The 13,366-nt window shown below is 48.7% G+C and overlaps 1 long non-coding RNA gene across 5 annotated transcripts in view; it reads right to left on the reverse strand.

Annotated features, from left to right (window-relative positions):
* Window positions 1-13,232, reverse strand: part of LOC114017597 (uncharacterized) — a 36,675-nt gene extending 23,443 nt beyond the window's left edge. For all 5 annotated transcript variants that reach the window (XR_008731470.1, XR_008731473.1, XR_008731471.1 and 2 more), the window contains exons 1-3: window positions 12,816-13,232; window positions 8,946-11,833; window positions 7,806-7,878 (exon numbers count right to left, since the gene is read on the reverse strand). This is a non-coding gene — a long non-coding RNA (uncharacterized LOC114017597). The remainder of the gene's footprint in view (window positions 1-7,805; window positions 7,879-8,945; window positions 11,834-12,815) is intronic.
* Window positions 13,233-13,366: the final 134 nt, after the last annotated feature.

Below are 13,366 nucleotides of genomic sequence, written 5' to 3' on the forward strand. Positions count from 1 at the left end.
AACCCAATAATGAAATTAAGAAAACAAAAAAGGTAACTGACAACAGGAAACTCGGGTGGGGCTTTTCTTCTGACCATCTTGCAAAGGGGAAAAGGAAGATGAAGTGATTTCATAGAATCACAGAACGGTTTGGGTTGGAAGGGACCTTAAAGATCATCCAGTCCAACCCCCCTGCCATGGGCAGACACCTTCCACAGACCAGGCTGCTCAAAGCCCCATCCAGCCTGGCCTGGAACACTGCCAGCGATGGGGCATCCACAGCTGCTCTGGGCAGCCTGTTCCAGTGTCTCACCACCCTCACAGTACAGAATTTCTTCCCAATATCTAATCTGAATCTACCCTCTTTCAGTTTAAAGCCATTACTCCTCATCCTGTCACTACCTGCCCTTGTAAAAAGCCCCTCCCCAGCTTCCCTTAGGCCCCTTCAGGTACTGGAAGGCAGCTGCAAGGTCTCCCCAGACCCTTCTCCAGGCCAAACAAGCCCAACTCTCCCAGCCTGTCCTCATACGAGAGGGGCTCCAGCCCTCTGACCATCGTCATGGCCCTCCTCTGGGCTCGCTCCAACAGGTCCATGTCCTTATGCTGGGGGCCCCAGGGCTGAACACAGCACTGCAGGGGGGTCTCACAAGGATGGAGTAGAGGGGCAGAATCACCTCCCTCGACCTGCTGGCCACACTTCCTTTGATGCAGGCCAGGGTTCAGTTGGCTTTCTGGGCTGCAAGCAGACACTGCTGGGCCATGTTGAGCTTTCTGTTCAGCAGCAGCCCCAAGTCCTTCCCCTCCGGGCTGCTCTCATTCCATTCTCCACCCAGCCTGTACTGATACTGGGGGCTGCCCTGACCCAGGTGCAGGATCTTGCACTTGGCCTTGCTGAACTTCATGAGGTTCACATGGGCCCACCTCTCAAGCCTGTCAAGATCCCTCTGCATGGCATCCCTGCCTCCAGCATGTTGCCTGCACCACACAGCTTGGTGCCATCACCGAACTTGCCGAGGGTACACCCAATCCCACTGTCCATGTTTTCAACAAAGATGTTGAACAGTGCTGGTCCCAGCATGGATCTGCAGATGCCTGTGGTGTGAGCAGTGCAAGGGCAGGAAAGGGAGGCTGTAGAGAGCCCCAGCACCAAAATCAGTGCCGGCAGTGAGCTGAGCGACAGGTTTCACCCACCCAAGCAGCTGGCTTCAGCTCTCCCCATGGCCCTTCGGCTGGCATCAAGTGCTTTCCACAGGCTGCTCAGAGGTGCTCAGAGATGGCCTGAGACTCTGCCCTGCCTGCACGATGTGCCAGCAGCCTGTTGCCTTAGCCAGGACCCAGTATCTCCAGGAAATCTCTTTCCATGTTTTCTTCCCCCACGGCACAGCCAGGGGATAGCAGTGTGGAGAGAGTGCAGGGTGCCTGGCTGCTCTGACTTCCTCTGTTAAGCTTAACGGCAAACTCTTTCCTTTGGGGAAGGGAGTTGCACAGCTGCTGTATTCCTGCCTCTTGCAGCTTCTCACCACACAACCAGCCTTCTGACAAACCAGGCGGTACGTGTCAGGGCCCCTGCTTGCTCCCCAGTCACATCCTGGCTACAAAAACGGCAGCTTTTGTGGGGGCCCTGCAATAAGAACAAAGGTGGAAAGGGGATAGGCAGGAAAACTGAAGTGGTGAGATGGGCTACAGGTATGGGAAACTGGACATCGGGTACAGCGTGGGGGTAAACCCCTTTCTAAGATAACAAAATGCAGAAAAGAAAGCCTTTCACCAGGGTGCTACAGCTCCAGATAGCCACTGTTTGGCTAGTGACAGAAGGCTACATCTACCACAAAGAATGGAAGGTGGGGTCAAACACGTAGAATTATATAGAAAATCAGGAGAGCCAAAGCTAAGTAGCAGCATAGCTTCCTATGGAGCGGTCTGTGTGGGGACGCTCATGCCTTACAGGGGTTGGTCCTTCTGGAGCAGAAGACAGGACTGTTTTCACTCTTAAAATCACCAAGATTACTCACAATGTGAGAATGAAGAGCCCTGGGAAGCCAGCCCTGTTTTTCAGCTCCACATTCCCATAGCCCATGGGTAGCTACAGATACTTCTCCCAGAGAGCTGTTCTCAGTTTCTGTGGCAATTTTTGTGATGACTTCCAGCTGGATCTGGGGAGGTTTTGGATTATAATCTAGCAACATCCTGGCTGCACTGCTGTGGAGAAATTGAGCTGTTAAGTCTGAGCTGCCCAGCCAGGTCTTACGAGGATGAGGATGGGGAGGGGGATTGCTTTTGTGCAAAACACAAACCAGCCATAACTTGGTTTTGAAGATCAGTAACCTGGCTCCAGAGGCACTGTTGCAAGGAGGCAGAGGTTGTTGTTATCTTCCTTTTCACTCCAGGGAGGCTGTGCTGCTGCCATGCGAAGCCAGTGCAGCACTAGGGAGCACATGAACTCCTGAACAAAACCCCGGTGTGAGCCCCACAGGGCAGTGCTGTCAGAAAAGACACGGAGGAGTTAGAGCTCGCCCAGTCCTCCCTGTTCAGCTACACTAACATCAGCGCCCTCGGGCTTTGTACTTCGCTAACATGATATGGAAGATGATTTTGGATCCCTGTGCTCACTGTTTACTGCAGATCCCTTGGGAATCTGCCAGCGCAAGGTACTGGATACCTGCTTATTCATGCCCATGCAGTGTGCACCATAAGCAAAGAGCCTGAAAACAGCAGCAGCAGAGCTGGAAGGTGCAGCTGGATGAAATAGGCTTGTTCTTCCGGAGAAAAATAGCCGGCACAAAATAACCCCCAACTAGTAGAAACAAGCCTATATTCATGTCTAAGCCAGATCTTCATGACTATCAAAGCCCTGTTGTTTGCCTTTGCATTTCTGTCTGTCTAAACGAAAAGTGCATGTTCCCAAAGATTTTGATGCTCAAATCCTCTGAAGCACCCGAGTACCCCTGCTCTCAGTACTGAGGCACCTTGCAAGTGTCACAGCCCACGCTGACAGCAGGGGAAGACGGCAGCAGCAGACTCCTACCAGGTGAGGATTTGCACCAGGGTGGCTGTCCCTGCACCGGCTGGACATCCCCTCTGGTGCTGCATGCACAGCTCTGTGTCACATTTGGCAAAGGTGCCAGGTGCCTCTGCGCCACGGAATGCATCTACGCGGCTCAGTCTCTGACACCCTGCAACAGCCAGAGCTATTCACCACTCTTCTGTGCTCTGAAATAATTTTTAGTCTGCATTTCATAAAGACAAGAGACCTGTATAATCCCAAGGCCTGTCTGCCTGGTTTTTTTCCTGTATCCCCAGGTAACCTCAATCAAATTTAGTCAAGATGCCTCAGATATACTGGAGTTCCCATAAATCTACTGACAATTTGTGGCCAGGCAGAGAATAGACCTCTATCAGTGACCCTGTCCATGGAAAGGAAGGCCATGCTCACCTAGTAGCACCTAGGTTTGACAGCAGATGACATGCCATTTGGCACATGCACCGGCCACCCCTCAGCACATGGGCACAGCTGGGGTGGCCATGCCACCGCCTGCATCTGGCCTAGCAGCTACATCACTGGCAGCAAGATTTAGTGGGCCAGGCAGCTCAGGAGAGGTTGGAAGCCCAGTTTTCCCTCTTGCACCACTTAACAGCTTGTTTCCTGATGCTTTGAAGAAGTGGCAGCTTGCAGTGCATGAAAACACAGTTCCTTTTCCTATGTTCATTTGATATTTCTTTGGATTGTTTTTGCAATGACATTTTTAGTAGCTGTTTCTATTTATTTTTCCTCTCTCTTTGGGTTTAACTGTGCTCAAGCTACTGCTGTTAAGAATCACGGGCAATTTAATGGCTCACCTCTAATTTTAAGCTGTCACACTTACAGTATCGCTTGTCCACAGGACTCTGCCACATCCCTGGTAGCTGACAGCTAACGTCCTGTGCTTGTTCAGGGGGTTCTGCCAGTTGTACAGATAGAGCAAGTACAGATCTGGGGGGAAGGCTGTATGTGAGCGTGGCAGGAACAGGAACGGAAGAGTTTGCCTCAGAGCAGCTCAGGATGCTCCCCAGATTATGCAGGCCAAGCAAAGACTGTATGTACCACAGCTGTTTTTAAAGTCCTTGCTTTGAGCTAAGCCTGCAGTGCTGGACTAGGTGTAATCCCCTCCATGATCCCTTTCTTCCAGTCCCCTTTTGGATGAGTTATACACAGCCCTGATGTCATACTTTGTCCTCCCTTTCTCCTCCCAGCCCTTGGCTCAGTGTGGAACAGAGCTCACAGTGCACCACATGACACCCATGCGCACCCAGCCCTGGCCAAGGCTAAGTGAGGCTGACGTTGCAATAGGCTGCTGATGACTCGCTTCTCTGGGTCAAGTCATCTGCGTCTGGTGCTCTCAGTACTGCACTAAACACATAAGCCTAGGGAAGGATGCTCTCGAGTGAGCTTGGGTGGGAGTAAAACACCACCGCAGCTAAGGGTTTGGTATTTCTTACCAAAACAGCCATGAGATGAGCAAGCGCACGGAAGGTATGGATGGACACCAAGGTATGGATGCTTAGAGCAGGATGAACATTTCTAGAAAGCAGAAAACCACTGAAACGTTCAGATGCCCTCTCAAGCCACCCACGAGCAGCATTTGCCACAGCCTCCAGCAGCCAGCGCTCTTGCTCTGCTCCTCTGCAAAGACGACTGGGACCCACAGCAGTCCCAGTTCAACGCATGCTTGACTATAAAAGCCTATTTGTTTCAACTCCCCCCCAGTGTCAAAGTAAGGCAGTGAGTCGTCATCTTTCCTAAGAGGGGCAGGGAATTTGTGCAGTGTTAGGTCACTTGCTAATTTGTGCTTTACCTGGCATTTTGTTACCTGCCACCTTTGGCACTGCAGATGACCAGACTGGTTTGACTGCCATACTAGGGGGAGCAGGGTCCCTCTCAAGCTGGGAGGAGAAGCTGTTGAGGGCCAAGGATCATCCCCAGCAGGGCTCTTTGGCCATGGCGGGTAGGAGAGCTCCTGCTCCATTTCCAGCCCAGCTCTCCTCTTCCTCCGCTCACTGACTGTGTTTCTTTGCAGACTCATACAAAGCCCAAGGGGAAAGAAGGTAGCCTGTCAAGAGGGACGGAGGCAGCTCTGAGAGTCTAAATTGATGTCCTTACAAGACAAAAAAATTGAAGTGTGTTTTATATAACGCTGATAACATGGCAGCATTGGGACATGAATTAGGGCCTTCAGAGAAGCCAAGGTGCTTAGCCAGAGACGAACACCTATTTTCCACACTGGTTGGGCCCTGCCCTTCTGTGAAGAGAAAGAGGACAGAAGCCAAACATGATAGACATTAAATCCTGCCCTAGGCACCTCTTACAGCTCTTGGTGAACCCCACCTTGCTCTGGTGGGGGTCTGCTCCCCTTCCTCTGGGCAGTCCTTGAATTCCTCTTCCCATCAGATCACTTCCCAGCCCCAGGGCCTGAGGTCCCCCTTGATGCATCACCCCTTCAATCCTTTTACCAACACTCAACCCTTTCATCTCTCCCCTTCCACTCTCCCACTTCAGGTAAAACCAAACAATTAGTGCTAATTATTCCTCCAGAATTGTGCTGCAAAGGGTATGGTTTCACAGGAAGCCGTTAAGGCCAATTAACATTTTGTCAGCACTGGAACAGTTTCCCTTTGTCCCCTGGGCCACGCACTCTGCTGCTTATCTTGTGTCAGCTCTGACAGAGAGGATTTAAGTCACTAAACTACCCCAAACTAACTCACTGCCAAAAATAAGAAAAACGCCTTATAACCGATCAACCCTTAAGAGGGAAGCAGTCAGGGCCGCATGGGCTGGAGAAGGGGAGAAAACCGTGAGGACAAGGGAAGAAGGGACCAAGAAAGGGGAATGGTATTCTCCCCTCAGTGGCAACAAGTCACCGGGCACATTCAGCTGCCAGTGGAACCACAAACGGTCAGTCAGTGCCCTCTAAAGGATGGCCAGGCAGGGCCACGCTCCCAGTCTTCCAAAACCACCAGGTTTGGCCATGTTGGGTCCCAGCTGTAACCCAAAATGCATTGGAAGCCATAGATCCCACAAAATGCACCTGCACTGAACAGTTATTATGATATAGAACAGTGGCAGTACCCTGCTTCCCACTTCTTACAGTTAAGAGCATTATTAGAAGACAGTTATTGACTGCCAGTAAAATCCCTTGGAACCGAGCGAAGAATTCTGCTGTGGTGCCATTGGTAGAGAGGGGAACAGGGTCAGCTTTGGCTAGAAAGCCCACATCACGCTATGAGCAAGCTGTCTGGCTCCTTTCACAAGTGAGGGCCACAGTCTGATGATACAATAAATTGAGCTGTAATGTCCTAAAACTGAGTTAAAAGCAGTGTGTGACACGAACTCCTCCTCACGGTGGTCCACATTTGTCCAAACAATTGTGATAGATTTACTTCATAGCAGCAGGGCTTTACGCAGGTTCTGTCATCATGCGTCCAGGCCAGGGTTTCATGCCACCTTGTACAGCTACCTAGGAGGTTGCATCATTTGTTCCTTCTTGCTCTCCACCTGCCCCTTTAACATTGATGTCACCAGTTTCCTTCAAATGCAGATCCCTTCAATCCTGTTTGCAATTTTTCTCTACTATATGCAGCTCTCCTCCTCCCTCAGACCTCAGGTCTTGTGTCCAGCTCCTCCAGATGTTTGTCCAGACCCTCATGCAACTGTTTCAAGTCACCCTGGAAAGGTGAGCAGCACAGCACAGAAATTGTGCCGGCAGTAGGAGAGGGGAGCCCGGCAGGCAGATCTGCAGGGTCCTTAGGTGGGTGCAGCATTGTGGAGCTGATAGGCATGGACCAAGGTGAGGAGTTCAACCAAGCCAGCCCAGGCTCAATGGGAGCTCATTCGAGGACGACCCTCATTCTGAGGGTCCCATAAGGGCTGTCACCAGTCAACTCGTGCTGTGCATGGGCTGTTCCTCCATGCCCTGCATGCACTCTCCTCAGCAAGCATCCTTCCCATGCCACGCTGCCGCTGCAGACCCACCGCCACTGGCAGCAGGCTGCAGGAGGCACCGTGTGGTGGCCGTGCACAGAGACTAGTCCAGCCCTGCCACCCTGCCTCTCTCTGTCCTCTGCCTGGCTCAGTTTCACACAGGTCTGTTAATCATACTCTACTGCAGCTTCGTTTTGCTTTTTGTTTTCCCTCTTTGTACTTCATCTTCAAACAGTTCTTGCACTTTCCTTTGGCTCATCATGGGAGCCGAGATAATTAGTTGCAAGCTGCCAGGGCCTGCAGGGCTGCGCTAGAGGAGCTGCAGGCTGACATTTCAGAGACAGCAGGGTTTCGGCACTGGCTTAGAAGATGCCAGGCTACTGATTCAAAGGTGGCAGGGCTATGATAAAATGGTTAAAGGGTCTCAACTAAGACCTGTGAGAAAAGTTATGGGTGAAGTATCATTCATGGAGCCAGAAACACAGAAGTATGTCCTGCATAAGGGCAATCTCAAGTCATAGTGAACAGCTAAAGGACTTTATACATAGAGAAACTGGCCAAAGCATCCTTTGAGATTTGGTCCTTCCAGTTCTCATGGCAAATTAATTAACCGCAGCCGGTCCAGTGAAAGTTAATGTTTTCTCTCAGTCCACACACTCTTATGCTGCTGCCACCAGCCTTTTGCAAAGGGAATATGCACAGAATCTCTGCAACACAAAAGGGCTGGCACCCCATCATGCATGCGGTGTGCATGTGGCAGAGCAATAGCAGCTTGCTCTGGAATAGGGATCAGCAGACTGGTACATGCTGGCACAAAAATCACTATCAAGTATATGTGCTAATTCAGCAATGCCTATTTGAAACAGATTACCTCTTCGTGCCAGAGCTCACTCCAGTCTGAGCCAGCAGCACAAGACCAGCATGACCACTTTCCAATACATACCCTGCAAAAGAGACACAGCTTTGTCAGGAGAAAAATAGTTGGGGGAAAAAAAAAAGGAAAAACAAAATGTTCTGCACTTCCACTGGGGATAGAATGAGAAGGAACTGCAAAAATTATTTCCAAGGTAAGGAGAGTAAGGCCCTGGAATAGACTGCCTTAGAGACTGCTGTATTGCCATCCTTGGAGGATTTCTATGGAAAAGCTTGAAAAATCTCAGTCGGGATGATACAGTGTTGTCACTTGGGGAAAGAATGGACTAGGACACTTACAATGGTTCCTGCCTCTTCTCCCCAGCCCCCCAAGTATGCATCTTTAACAGTCTACAGTCTGTCATAATCTAGGTGTTTGCATAGAAATGTAGCAATAATTCTTTCCCCCAAGTATACAACACTTACCAGTCACTGTGTGGCACTTCAAGGGCACTCAGGAACAGCAGTATGATACTCAAAATGTTTTTACTTCAAGTACTTTGGCTCTTAAGGAAGAAATACCGTAGCTACTGATGAAGGGAGCAAGCCTCAGAGTTAAGCAATTTGGATTCTAGCTAGTAACAGGCAGAGGGAGAGAGAAACACCTAACCTGTTTTTCACAATACCTTCATTTGGTGCTTTCTAAGCAAGGCGTGTGGGCTTCCCCCGGGCAGAAGAGGACAGGGGAAACAGAGCAGAGGATGTGGCTGTATTAGGGATAGGGATGGAGCAGCATGAAAGCTCACTCTCAGGAAAGGAAGAAGGGGTGAGAGACCAGAACCAGCAGGAGACCAGGAGCAGCTGAGCCTGTCCCACAGGGCAGCCAGTGAGAGCCAGGCACAGACTCCACCTGCTCCTGCACTGCACTGTCCCCATCCCTCCAGAGCAAGCCTTCCCAGAGCAGCTCCATCCCCAGCCCCTGCTCTAGGACTTCTTCCTCTGTCCATCCATTTCCAACCCTGCTAGTGTCTCCCAAAGCGTAATACTTAACCAGAGTTCTTAGAGCGAGGAGGGGGAGTATACTCTTGAGGAGATACGAGGGGGAAAATGCTGCAATATTCCCGACCAAAGTCATCTCAGTACCTTCCCATTTCCTCACCTGCACTTAGCAGTGGAGAAAATCCCACCGCACAAACCTCTTGCTTTGTTTGCTTCAGGCATGTTATAAAGTATCTAATCATTACCTCTCCCATGTCACGACTGCCTGAGAATGACACTTCCTTCACTGCCAAAATGACTGCTCCTTCACAAGTTCAGTAAGGGAAACACATACAGTTCTTCGTGTGAGTGAAGAAACACTCTTCTTCAAATAGCCCCAAATACAAGAAAGCAAAACTGGTTTTGCCCATATTCAAGAAGATTCAAAATACAGAGCTCTGCAATGTCTTGATGTAGGGGGGTTTTTTTCCCTCTTTATTTCTTATTAAACAAATTATTCAATTTGGGATTGGCTCTGCTCAAAACATTATCTAGCACTGAAAAGGCTATCTGGGCTAAGTAGGCTACCAAAGGCAAACAGTGTTATCAGCTAGGCTCTCAGTTTAAAGAAACCAGCACGCCCTTCAAAAGGTACACGTTCTTCCTTATCTCTTTAGCACAGGCCACCAAGGTTTTAGCTTTCACAATGCAATTTTAGCACATGGCATTGCTCTGTAGCTAAACAGAAAAGGAAAACACTGAGATGTGAAAAAGATCATGCAGTTCCTGAACTACAAAACTTTTTTTTTTTAAATCAACTATCAGCTGTGATAATTAAAAAAAAAAATAACTTCAATATTAACACTTTTCGGGTACAATTTAAAAATGTTTCCTGTGGCTAACTATAAAGCTGGGTTTGTAGAATTTCCAACAGTTTAGTGCAATCCATCATGTATCAAAAAGTCATGATTCCTAGGCAACAGAAAAGGAAATTTATTGAAGTCTGAACACATTTCAATAACTTCCTTATTTCCATGACAGCCTAGAATAAAAAACAATTGCACTCACAAATCATAATACCACTGCCACAAAAGAAAATTCTTGTATCCACTTAGAGCTTTAAGTTACAAAGGATCTTTAACTTTGGCAGAACTTATGTTTAGAAAACACCTATCTGTGTAGTCTAACATTAATCAACTGCTGTAGTGAAAAGTACTGTGTAAACTTTGCTCTTTTTCACATTTGGTAGTTCTATTAACATTTACACGAAAGGAAGTAACACGTCCATCGTCCATCAGGTAAGTCATCTTATCTGGATTGCAAAATACTTCAAAGATTTACAGTTAAAGAATTATTACCCCTCATTCAATTCCTGTTTGGCATAGGTTCCCTGAAGGTGACAAAGGAAACGCTTGTGTCTTCCAGCTTAATCTCAAGCCTGGGGTTTCAAAAAAAGCAGTTTCTGTGAAGGTGGCCAACTTCTAGGCCCAGCCACATGTGTAACACCTGCAATGACAGGGTGTACGCTCGGGTCTGGGCAATAGGCCCAGCTGACCAAGTGTGCTACAGTAACTTTTATCAGCCACCACCGTAGAACTTGAAAGCAGCAGAGCTAAAGCAGATCTTGGAGAGAGACAGATGAGAATATCAGGTAATACGCAATAAGGGCTCTCCTGCCAGGACCCCTTCCTAACCCCAAACCTCAGACGCGGCTCTGGACTGTAGTTCTGGGTGGGCAATCAGCAGAACCAAGCATGCAATCATCTAAGTCCTTGAGACTTAGTCATAATTGATTAGCAAAATGGACCAGCACCAGAATCTAAAGCATAATGCAAATCTTGTGCCTCAGCCACAAAACCCTCCTTTTTCTTGTTGCCCTAAATTACTCAGGCCACATTTTGAAAAGTAAGTTGAGCATGTTTGTTAACAGGAGGAGGACAAGGTAATTGTTTCAGGCACCATCAGCTAATTATACCTACCTCCTACCGTGAAGAGTTTTTTTTCTTATAAAGGATATCTAAAGTTCCCGTTTAACACTTAATGCAAGTACGGGGCTTTCACTAACCATTACGTCCTTGCTTCAAGTCAAAGCAACGGGAGTGCAATCTAGGAAGACAAGATCCAAGAAGTGTAATATTTTGCCAAAAGAAGAAATACTAGACATGCTTAATTAGAACGCTCCAGTGCTTTTGAGCAAAAATTTGAACTTTTCTGGATATCCATCTGAAGTTAAGAGGGCATTTTTACTGCCCTAATAGCATTTAGTGTTAGAAAACTCCGAAGCCATAGATTGGTAAGAGGCTAATAGTGAGATCACCATAAAGTCCCTCTCTGCTAAGCAGAACTTGCAATTATTTTTTTTAAATTGAGCAAGAGAGAAGAAATGCCCTACCACACTCTGGGCTCTTTCTTGTCATCATCCAGGAATGCTGAGGACAGAAATGGAGTGATCTAGCTCACATGACAGAGAAAGAACATGCCTAGGCAAAAAGAAATACGTAATTTGCCCAGGTGCCAACGACAGAGAAGTGCAAAAAACCCAGCAGTATGAAAAAGGACAGTTTGGGGAAAGGAGATGCACTGAAGAACAGAACTGGGTGAGAGCAGAAACTGAAACAGTACATTATACATCCTAGGGAGGGCATTATAAACCAGTATTTAAAGTAGAGGTATTTTTTTCCCTATAAAAATCCAGCTTAAATTTTAACACACGTCTCAAACCTCGCTATAAGATACTGTTGACTCTGGCCATTTGTTTTTACTCATCCGACAGAAGTAACCACTGCTATAGCAGGGCTTCCAGAAGAGGACATGCATTTGTCAGCTGCTCTGAATGCAAACTCAGCATCTCAGCTTGAAACACCAGTGCGGGTGGGTCTGAATGAAGAAGTCATACTTTGCCATGAAACAGATGGGGAGATGCCAGCTCTACTGTGGGTTTGGTGATCTCCAACAAGAGGCAGTAAAACTGCAGCAGCTGCTGAATGCAAGTGGAATCCTTCACATGTGACAGCAAAATTCTGTAAGTACTCCCTCCTACAGCTCTATTTAAACCTGAGATGGCAAACGCTGGTGAAAGAAAAATAAAACAAGATAGAAAATATAAAACAAGATATTAAAATGCAGTCAATTCTTCCTCTTTCTGTTGTAACTTTATTAGAAAACAAACAAACAAACAAAAAACCCCACAAAAATCCCACACAGAAGAAAAACTACATCAAACATAAAAGAGCTGTTATTTCCAAGACTTGTGCAAATCTAAGATCTGGCTTCTTTTGTACATTTGTACTAATTGTTTAGCAGGAATGAATCACATTTGATTTGATTCTACTCTTTTGTGAGAACCTAAAACACATATAATAAAGATCCGTGGAATTCTAAAAGACAGGAATTTTTTTTTTAAAGTCTTCATTTTTTTAGGACTGGGGAAGCTAGCTAAAAATAAACCAGCAGCATCCCTTGTCACAGGTTTTCTAAAATGCACAGGATCACTCTGTCTCTCTGAAATATTCTTTACCTGGTACAAATCACAATATGCATTTGACAAGCTTCTAACGGGCCATTATTGCCTTAAAGCATCCCTCCAAATTGCCTAGAATAACGGCAGATGCCTTCACACACATTAAAACTACAAAAAGATAGCCAGCTAATTCCCAACACTGTTTGATCTACAACCAAAACTTTAGTACCATTTTAAAGCAAAATATGGCAACAAAATACATTAAGCTTAAGGAATAAACTGAGCGGAGCTTAAAATGCTGTTTCCACTAAACCCAACTTGGCCAGTCTATTGACAACCCTGCTCCCAGAGATGCAGCTTCAAATTTTCCTCCAGCCTTTTATTGCTTCTTGAGCAAAATCCACGATACCGAAAAAGGTGCGGTTTGGGTTTGCACAGCTCAGGGGGTTAACGAAAGGCACCGCCGCCCCCCTCATGAGCCAGCAGGCAGGCTTGCAAAGCTTTTGAATACCGGTGCAAGCACATCGAGCCCGTGAGGTGATGCTACCAGCGGCCAAATCAGCCCTGGAAAGAACCTGTAAAAAAACACACCCGAACGAGGCCCGAAGCCGCGCACCGGCGGCAGAAACCTCTCGGTAATGTTAATGGCTGAGGCCCCCAGGACCAAGCCCCGGCCCCCAGCAGAGGCAAGGCGCTGGGAAGCACCGGCGGGTCCCCGAAAGGCACCGATAGGTCGCCGCAGGGAGGGAGGACGCCGGTTAACCCGTGCCCCAAGCCTTCACTCGGACCGGGGAGGGGCAGCCCGGCCCAGCCCGGCCAGGCCCCGCCGCGCCGCGGCACCGCCCCAGAGCGGCGGCGCCCTCACGACACCCCCACCCCCAGCGGAAGCGGCCCTCCGGCGCGTGCGCCGCGGGGCCGGCGGGGCCCGTCCCTTTCCGGCCGGCACGCGACCTTCCTCGCCCGCCCGCGCCACTGGCGGCGGCGGCGCACTGCACCGGCGCACCGCACCCGCACCGCACCCGCACGCGCTCCCCGCACGCGCTCCCCGCCGCTACCGCCCGCCCGGCCCCGTTGGGCCGCTGAGCCGCTCAGCGCGCACGCGCCCTTTGACCCGCCCGCTCCCCCCGCCCGCCGCGCACATG

Source organism: Falco cherrug, chromosome 3, assembly GCF_023634085.1.
Source record: "Falco cherrug isolate bFalChe1 chromosome 3, bFalChe1.pri, whole genome shotgun sequence".
Lineage (NCBI taxonomy): Eukaryota > Metazoa > Chordata > Aves > Falconiformes > Falconidae > Falco > Falco cherrug.